This window comes from Lemur catta, chromosome 19 (assembly GCF_020740605.2).
Source record: "Lemur catta isolate mLemCat1 chromosome 19, mLemCat1.pri, whole genome shotgun sequence".
Lineage (NCBI taxonomy): Eukaryota > Metazoa > Chordata > Mammalia > Primates > Lemuridae > Lemur > Lemur catta.
Genome location: NC_059146.1, coordinates 17,846,286 through 17,855,928, shown reverse-complemented (window position 1 = coordinate 17,855,928; position 9,643 = coordinate 17,846,286). Strand labels below are relative to the sequence as shown.

The 9,643-nt window shown below is 42.2% G+C and overlaps 1 protein-coding gene across 1 annotated transcript in view; it reads left to right on the top strand.

Annotated features, from left to right (window-relative positions):
- The first annotated feature begins 1,284 nt into the window (after positions 1-1,284).
- Positions 1,285-9,643, top strand: part of CNOT6L (CCR4-NOT transcription complex subunit 6 like) — a 95,292-nt gene continuing 86,933 nt past the window's right edge. Inside the window, exon 1 of the mRNA XM_045532879.1 lies at positions 1,285-1,356. The gene's annotated coding sequence lies outside the window, so the exon portion shown is untranslated. The remainder of the gene's footprint in view (positions 1,357-9,643) is intronic.

Sequence of the window (9,643 nt, the reverse complement as noted above, 5' to 3'; positions counted from 1 at the left end):
CCCCAGAAACTTAAATTATCAAGGCCACATTCGCCAAGTAAACATTAGTATTTCGAGTTTATAGTGGATGTTTTCATTCTGTAGCTGCGATGGATAAACTGCCAAACAAGAAACGTAATTCTATCGCGAGAGGGGAGAATTAGAAAATAGGACGGAGTTACTGCAAAGCGTCACAAGTTTTCATTTACCTTTCACGACACAATTTACAGATGTTACAGGTTAAAAAAAAAAAATCCCACCGAAGATGCCAGGAAACATTTCCTTCGGTTACTTCACCTCACCTGGCGTCTCAAAGCCACCCAGACCTGTGCTGTCAGGTCGCCTCGGGCGAGGGTGCAGTAAACAGCGCCGAGCCCACGAAAGTACCCAGGGTGAGGCTATTTCCCCAGTCTCTTTCCCGATGGCTTTGTGGATGTGGTTTTAGGTACCCTATCAGCCTCCTCAACTCTGCTGCTAGCTCAAGCCAAGAGTACAGTGAGAAAACAGGAAGGGCAAAGGAGAAAATGGGCAAGAACCACCGGCCACGGCGCGCGCACCACGACAGGACGCGGCGCACTAGGGGCGGGGCCGAGGCGCGGCGCACAGGGGCGGAGCTAAAGCGCAACGCTGGAGCTCCGCCCCCCGCAGCCCCGCCTCCTTTTCCTCACCCCACCCCTCAGCGCCGGGGAGTGACTGACTCCCGCCAGCCCCTCCACGTCAATCAACCCTCCTCCCTCTCGCACTCTCTGCACCTTGTTATTAATCTCAATACCGATATCGCCCGGACGCCTCTCCCCCGGCCCTCGGGGGTGTGAACGTGTGTGAGCGACAGCGAAGGCACCGAAAGCTGGCGTCTCTGTTCAGCCTCGGCCCCAGCAGCACCAGGCACAGCAGCAACCCCCGCAGCGGCGGCAGCCCCAGCGCCAGGAAGCCAAGGCCAAGGCCAGGCTCTGCACGGCTCTCGGAGCAGTAGCCGCGGCTCAGGCCCTGCGGGGGCGCAGCTTCCTTCGGCTGGGGCCTTCGCGTCGGCCGCCGCGGCGGCGCGGCCTCTCCTGCTCGCCCAGGGTCACCGTCCTCGAAGCCCGGCGGCGCGGCCCTCGACCCCCTCCCCGCCCCCCAATCGGTCTCCTCCTCGCTCCCTTCGGCCGCCCTCAGTGCCGCCGCCTCTGCCGTTCTTCAGGCGGCCCGGCCCGGCCTGCCCGCCCCGCGTCCCCTCCGGCCGGTGCCTCTCCCCCCGGCGGGCTGCCTGCATGTCTTTGCTGCCCTCAGCCCCGCCGCCACCGCCGCCGCCGCCTCCCCCGCCGCCGCAGCACCAGCACCAGCCGCCCCGCCGCCGCCGCCGCCGTCGCCGCCCGGACCCCGGCGCGCTGAATGCAGGTGAGGAGGGGACGCGGGCCCCCGCGCCCGCCCGCGAACCCGGGATCCGGGCCCTGACTGTCGCCGCGGCTTCCCCTCGGAGCGGGCGGGCGGGCGGGAGCGAGGCCCGCCCGTGGGTGTTTGTGTTTGCGTCTGCGGCCGCGGCTCTGAGGGAAAGCATCTGTGGGGGCCTGGTGCGCGCGCGCGCGTGTTTGTGTGTGTTTCCCCTGCCGCGGGGAAATGGCTGCTGTTGCTTCTTGTGGGCCGGAGGAAGAGAATGAGGTAGAGTGTTTTTGTGCCTTCTAGTAGGATCGAGAGGAGAGGGAAGAGGAGCGCGTCCCCGGGGAAATGAGGTGGGAGAGGGACAAATGTGCGTGTGGGTGTGCAAGTTGAGACTTTGGCGGGCGGGGAGGCGGCCTGAGGACCCACGGCAAGTGGGTGTGTGACGGGTGACTGGCGGGGGCGGCGGAGCCGACCCGAGTCTCTTCGGAGGCGGGCGAAGGTGTCCGGGGTGTGTGTGTGTGGGGGTGGGGGTGGGGTGGGCCGGGGCCAGGGACTCTGGGGGCGGGGTGCGTGTCCGGGACCCCCGAGTGGCGCGTCCCTCCCCCTTTGTGGCCGAGACTCCAGAGCCGCGCAGGTGAGAGCCGCTCCGTGGGGGCCGAGGAGGGGTGAGTGCGTGCGGCGCCCGCACGGCGGCCGGGCTGCGAGAGCTGCGGGTCGGCGCCGCGCCGCCGTTCCGCGGCAGGAAGCGCGTCGGCCTGCTGCGCGGCCTAACCGCCTCGGCGCCCGCCCCGACGCCTCCCGGGACGCCGAGCCCGCGCGGGCCCAGGCTGCTGCCTCGGGCCTGGGCAGGTGAGGGTCCGAGGCGGGACGCGCCGATTGCCGTGCCTCGGCCGCCTCCGCGTCTCCTGAGGAGAGGCGAGGGCTTATTCTGGCGTTGCAACTGCAAGCCTCTCCCGGGCCGGCTGTGGGACCTGAGGGAAAGTGAATCAAAGCAGTAAATCTCGTGAATACGCGGGGTCGCGATCCCTTCTTTTCATCCTTACCTTATGGCTGTGTGGAGGGACTAAGGAAATATTTTCGTTTTTCGTTGCAAACACTTTCTCGTTGGTAAGATGTAATTTTTTTTTTTTTACAAGATAATTTTCTTGGAGGGGCGGGGGAAGAAAGGGAAACTGCCTTCTCTGGCCTGTAGTGTTGGTGGGATTGGATAGATTTTGTGCATTTGAAATTGTTTTATCCTGCCTCCCGGGGGAAAGGGGTGTACACGCCGAGCTGAGGAGGTCTGTCAGGAAGAGGAAGTTACTGGAGCTGTCATCCTCCTTAATTCGGCCGGCTATTTAGCTAAGGCTGTTTAGGTGGATTGTGTTCAGGGAGTTTGGCTGAGCCGTTTTTGTACACGTTGAGAGCACAGTGCTACATTTTAGCAGATACTGCCTTGTTGCCTCTAGTTATCTTAATTGTCAATCAAGATAGTCATGTACAACAAACACGTTTTCCTTACAGTCTCCAAAACCTAGATCAAACAGCTTGTTTTGTCTACTCTGTTTGCTCCTGGAAAGCTATTTTGCAAGTAGCCTAAGCAAAACGCAGTTCTGAAGACACATCTGCTGCCAATAGGCTTACAATGCATTTCAGAACCAAACATAAATGGCATTTGGGTTAATTGTTGGCTGATTTACTTTACCTACTCCAGCCTCTTTACATTTGCATGTAGTTAACTCATCTAACTAGAACCCTGCTGTGGATAAAATCCTAATACAGATTTGGTCCTTGTAGGCCGTGCTCTGTATAATGGCCAGAGATTGCTCTTCTCTGTACCCGGTCTCACAAAGAAATAGTGTGGGAAGTGAAGGGAAGAGGAGAGGTGGAGAGCTGTTTTCTGTCACCACTACTGGAAAAACAATTTAACATACGGAGTTTAATGCAGAAAGGACTTGTTTTATAGACCTCAGTTAGAACCCTGGCTGTGCCATATCTCTTAGCTTGTTTGACTTTAGGCAAGGTATCTATTACCTGTAAAGGCTGTTTTCTTATCTGTGACAGGTAAATACCTTTATAGTAAGGTGGTTGTGTGAATAGAATGAGAAATCATGTTTGGCACATAGTAAATGCTTAGTTAGATTTTAGTTCTGCCTCCTGAAGCCCTGATTTTGGGCATTGAAAACCACTTATGAGTGCAAATACTCATGAATTACCTAGAGCATTATTAAGTAACTCTAAGTTAAAAAAATCAAGAAAATGGAATATTTCAGAGTCCTTTGATATACATAAACTATATATAAACAACTTTTAATGTTTACGAGAAGTCTTTTCTAGAAATAAAACGGTCATTAAAATCACCTGGTATATTAGTTTATAGAGAGTTTATAATTTTTTCATATTTTCAAATACCCCATTTCTCAGTTTTGTTACTTTTTATGTGTTTCTGGTTTGTAGCCCTGGAAAAAAAATTTTTTAAAGCTCTATATAGCACACATATCTTCCCATACAAATAAGCATTAAAAAGGATCAAGGAACCAAAGTTTACTGTAAGTTTAAGTGCCACAAAAAATCCACATAATTATTTTAGCTCATGTTGACTGATTCTGGTAAACAAAACCTCTTGGAATATCTTTCTGAATAGAAGCAAAGTCCTTTATGAACTTAACTTTCAGTAGTTTTCTATTTTTATTATTTTGTCTGGAGTAGTAAATATATTCACTAAATTTTAACAGTTATGTGGAAAAAAGATACAGAGTGGTATGGAGTTGAGGGCAAAAAAGACAACGGAGAGGTTAATTCAAGGCAAAGAGAATGTAGGAGTTTCATTGATTTAAGTTTACAAATGCCAAGTTTCCCAGTAGGGCTTATGCCATTATTTGTAATCAACAATGATAAGCTTTTTTTTTTTTTTTAAAGGTCTTAGTAGATTTTTCTAAAATTCAAACTAAAATTTCAACATATTGAGTATAACTTATATATAAATATTTCTGTGAAGGATAAGGACAACTTTACTAGAATGCAGAATGTCATGGTTTTCATAAAGTGTTCTGAAGTTGTGTGTGTTTAGAATGAACAGAATCATCTGGCATATGGTTATATTTAAAGGAAGAATTCTTACCTTAACTATAAATGATAATTTTTTAATACTATAGAAATAGTGAAATAGAAATTAATTTTGCCCTTATTTAGTATTTGGTAATTTTCATTAGACATTATGAATTATAGTATTTTAAAACACTTCATAATTTTTTTTAGTTTGGGAGAATTGGGGAGAACATCTCTCTGTAGTAATCATGAAAACAGATGTTATTGAACTAGAAAGATATTATTAAGTGGTTGTGCTCATGCTATTATTTAGAATAGGAATTATGTTAACAAAATTCAAGGTGGAAATTTATTTAGGTTTTAAAATTTAATGTTATTTAAATGGGCTTCTAAACAGTCTTTCCAAAATATCTGTTATTAATTCCTTTAATTGGGAGGAATTGGAATACTTAGGAATTTCTGCATGTATTACTTTGGCTAATGCAAATTAGATTAATAAATACACTCCAACAATTTCAGGGACATAACACATAGAAGTTTGTTTTTTGCTTTCATGACAGCCAAGTGCAGGTGCTCCTTGTTAGCACACTTGTGACTTTCCTCCATATTGTGATTTAGGGACCCAGGCTCCTTACATCTTGTGACTCCACCATTCTCTAGAGCCTTGGAATCCTGCCTATTGCCCGAGACTGTTTCTTAAGAACCCCCAGATGTAAAGTGATAAACATCTCCCCAAATTTCACTGGCAAGAATTTATCACAGAGGCTTATTTGGATGCAAGGAGGATGGGAAATGTCCCTGGCTAGTGGAAAGCTTGGCCCTACAAAGAGCATTTCGTGGTGTTATTTTAGTTGACAGTATATATTTATGAAATTATGTCTAAAAGGTGAATTAGAATTGCTTAAGAATTGCTTCCCATCTTTGAACAGTAAAATTCTGTGTGAGGAGAAGGCAGAGGGGAAAGGGAAAAGGAGGGAAGGGATAAGAGCCACAGGAGTGGGAGCTCTTACCATTGAAGGGCTTGAATAGCAAGTGAACTTCAGCAGCTATTTAAAAATACAAATTTTACAGAAAACACTAGAGTTGGATTCTCTAGCCTATGGTGGGTGTCTCCTTTACTATCCAGTTACTGGTTGTCATGTGTTTTAATGGATTCCGGCTCTTTGAGTTATTTCTCTTTGTACTTTGAAATCAGTTGATATCAGGAGGGCAAAACTCTGAATTTCAGTTTCTGGGCTGTAGTTTCATAGGAAACATATTTAAAAAAATTTTTTTTCTTCTATTGGGATAAAGCATTATTATTACTTTGAAGAAATATCATTTAGGTGCACTTTACCATGTTCTCTTGCTGCTGTTTTTGTAATTCTAAAGTCATTAAAATTAATGTATGTCAGCATTAACCCAGAAAGAACAATAAAGTCATCAGGTAAAAAACAAAGGTTTAATTATTAACTTGTGCTCATACTTCATGATGAAGATACTACAACTTTCTTTGACAAACTGCACTAACACTGGACCTCTAATATGCTAAATGGATTTTATCTCAATACAACTTAAATTTTAATTGAATCATTACTTAATCTTTCATTGTCCAGGATTATTGTAATGTGAAACCTTAGCTCTATGTTACCCTTACCTATTTTTATTCTAAGAGTTTGGTTAGGGATCTCTGGGGAGTTATATATAATCTATTCCCCAAAAGAAAGATTTTTGAGTAGTCTGGTTAACTTCTCCATGGTAAATATTTCTAATGTTTTGCATCTTGAAAACTGCAAACCTTATTTGAGGATCTACTCTATTCCCATTGTTATACCCAGTTATAAAGATAAGTATGAAAGATGTAGAAGAGACCCTTTCGAAGCTTTTACCTTATGAGTAAGGGAGATCAAACATATAATTTAGTTATTTCAAAATAACAAATGAACAAGTGCAAGCCAATATAGTATAAACTGTTTATAGACATTCTGAGAGGGAGTAACATAAAATGGAATGGTAGGTGGGTTAGGGATTACTTAAAGGGTTGCTTTTTCTTTTTTGGAAAGCTTTTTTGAAGTATAATTCACATACCTTAGAAGTAACCCATTTAAAGTGTACAATTCAATAGTTTTTTACTATATTCACAGTTGTGCAACCACCACCATAATCAAGTTTAGGACATTTTTATCACCTATAATATAAATACTGTTACCCCTCATTTTTCCATGCCCCTAGTTCTAGACAGTCACTGATCTACATTCTGTCCTGTGGATTTGCCTATTTTGGACATTTCGGATAAATGAAATCTTAATGTATGGTCTTTTATGATGGGCTTCTTTCACTTACCATGTTTTCCAGGTAAGTTCATGTCATAGCAAGTACTTCATTCTTTTTATGGCTGAATAGTATGCCATTGTATGGCTGAGTAGTAAACAATTAGATACCACCTGTGTTTGTTCATCACCTGATGGACGTTTACCATAGTAAATAGATACAACATTTGATCATCTGCTCATCAGCTTATGGACATTTGGGTTGTTTCCACTTTTTGGCTAGTTAAATCGTGCTTCTGTGACCATTTGCTACAAGTTTTTGTGTATGTGTGTTTTTAATTCTTTTGGGTATATACCTAGGGGTGGAATTACTGGAACATATGGTACCTCGTTAAACTTTTGAGGAACTTCTAGACTGTTTTCCAAACCAGCCACACTATTTTTACATTCCTACCAGCAGTGTGTAAGAGCTCCAGTTTCTCCACATTCTTGCCCACAATTGTTACCTGGGTTTTTTTGTTTGTTTGTTTTTTATCATAGCTCTTCTAGTAGTGTGAAGTGATATCTCTTGGGTTTGATTTGCCTTTCCCTGATGGTTAATGATGCTCAGCATCTTTGCACATGCTTATTGGCCATTTGTATATCTTCTTTGGAGAGGTATGTGAAAAGATTCAAATCCTTTGCCCATTTTTATATTGAGTTATTTTTTTGTTATTGAATTGTAAGAGTCCTTTATATATTATAGATGTGTCCCTTAGCACATATATGATTTGCAAATATTCTCCCTCATTTTGTGAGTTTTCTTTTCACTTTCCTGTTGGTGTCCTTTGAAGCACAGAATTTTTTAGCTTGAAGTCAAATTTATCTTTCTTTTGTTGCTTGTGCTTTTGCCGTCGTATTTAAGAAACCAGTGCCTAATGTAGGGTCACAAAGAATTACTTCTGTGTTTGTCCTAAGAGTTTTATAGTTTTAGCTCTTACACTTAGGTGTTTGACACATTTTGAGTTACTTTCTATATATGGTTTGTTGTAGGGGTCTAATGTTCTTTTGCATGTGAATATCCAGTTTTCCCAGTACCATTTGTTGAAAAGACTGTTCTTTCCCCATTGATCTTTCCCCATTGAATTGTTTTGTCACCCTTGTGAAAAATCAATTAGCTGTAAATGTGAGGGTTTATTTCTGGACTTTCAGTTCTATTTCATTGATCCATGTGTTTATCCTTATGCTAGTACTGTCTTGACTACTGTAGCCTTGTATAATAATTGAGAGATATAAGTTTTCCAACTTTTTTGTTCTTTTTCAAGATTATTTTGGCTATTTGGGTCTCTTGTATTTTCCTATCTATTTTAGGATCAGCTTGTCAATTTTTATAAAGAACCCAGCTAGAATTTTGATAGGGATTCTGTTAAATCTATAAATCAATTTTGGGAATACTGCCATCTCAACAATATTAAGTCTGTCTGTGAACATGGATGTCTTTCCATTTATTTAGATCTTCTTTGACTTTAACAATGTTTTATGGTTTTCAGAGTGTAAGTTTTACATTTTTTGTTTCATTTATCCCCAAATATTTTGTTCTTTTAGATGTTATTGGAAATGGAATTGTTTTCTTAATTTTATTTTTGGATTTTGCATTGCAAGCATATAAAAATGCAATTGATTTTTGTGTGTTGATCTTGTATTCTGCACCCTTGCTGAATTTGTTTATTCTAATAGTTTTTATATGGATTCCATAGGATTTTCTGTATACAGGGATCATGTTACCTGCAAATAATAAATGAAGTTTTAATTCTTCCTTTCCTTGTGGATGCATTTTATTTCATTTTTCTGCCTACCTGCCCTGGGTAGGACCTCCAATACATTGTTGAAAATAAGCATCAAGAGCAGACACTTGCAGCAAATCTTTTCTCTTATTCCTAATCTTAGGGAAAAAGCATTCAGTCCTTTGCCATTAAGTATGATGTTAGCTATGGATTCTTTGTAAATGCCTTTTATCAAGTTGAGGAAGTCCAGTTCTATTTCTAGTTTATTGAATGTGGATTTTTTTTTTTTGTGAAAGGGTGTTAGGGTTGAGTTTTGAGATGTGTGAAACATGGGTTAGAAAAGTGAAGATGGTATGTCTTGTAATGAGTGGCAGATAATAATGCTTAACTTGGGAAGACTTGCTAGATTTATTTTTACTCTTTTTCCCTCTCCCGTCTTCTCTTCCTTCCGTGCTGCTTTCTTATTCTCTAATCATCTTCTCATCGATCCATATGCACATTTGGGGAGCACTTAATCCTTTACGGAAGATCTGAATAATGTACATTTTTTTTTAGCAGTGGCAAGTATTGTTTCTTTTGAAAATATTAAAAACAATGTGGCAAATTTCTTTCTGATTTGTTTGATAGCTAGGTTTGAAGGGGAACACAGGAATCAGAATACTAGATCATAAATGAAGTGTTGATCATAGAAATAAAAAGTGAACATACTGGAATAATATTCAGCCATATAAAAGAATGAAATTCTGTCATTCTCTGCAACATGGATAGGACTGGAGAACATTATGTTAAGTGAAATAAGTCAGGAACAGAAAGTTAAACACTGCATGTTCTCACTCCTAGGCAGAAGCTAAAAAAAAAGTTGGTCTCATAGAAGTAAAAAGTGGAACAGAGGACACTAGGGGAGAGGGTAGGGGCGGTTTAGGGGAAAGGGAGAGGGATAGAGATTGATTTGTTGTTAAAGGATACAAAATTACACCTAGATAAAAAGAGTAAGTTCTAGTGTTTATAGCATTGTAGGATGAGTATAGTTAACAATAATACATAGTTGCAAATAGGTAGAAGGAAGATATTCAATGTTCCCAACACAAAGAAATGATAAATATTTGAGATGGATATGCTGATTACCTTGATCTGATCACTATACATTGTATCAAAACATCATTATGTACCTTATAAATATGTATAATTATGTGTCAATTGAAAAAATTAAAAAAAGGAGTAAACAAACCTTTGCCATATTAGGGGTGTGGTTAGTGAAGAATTCCA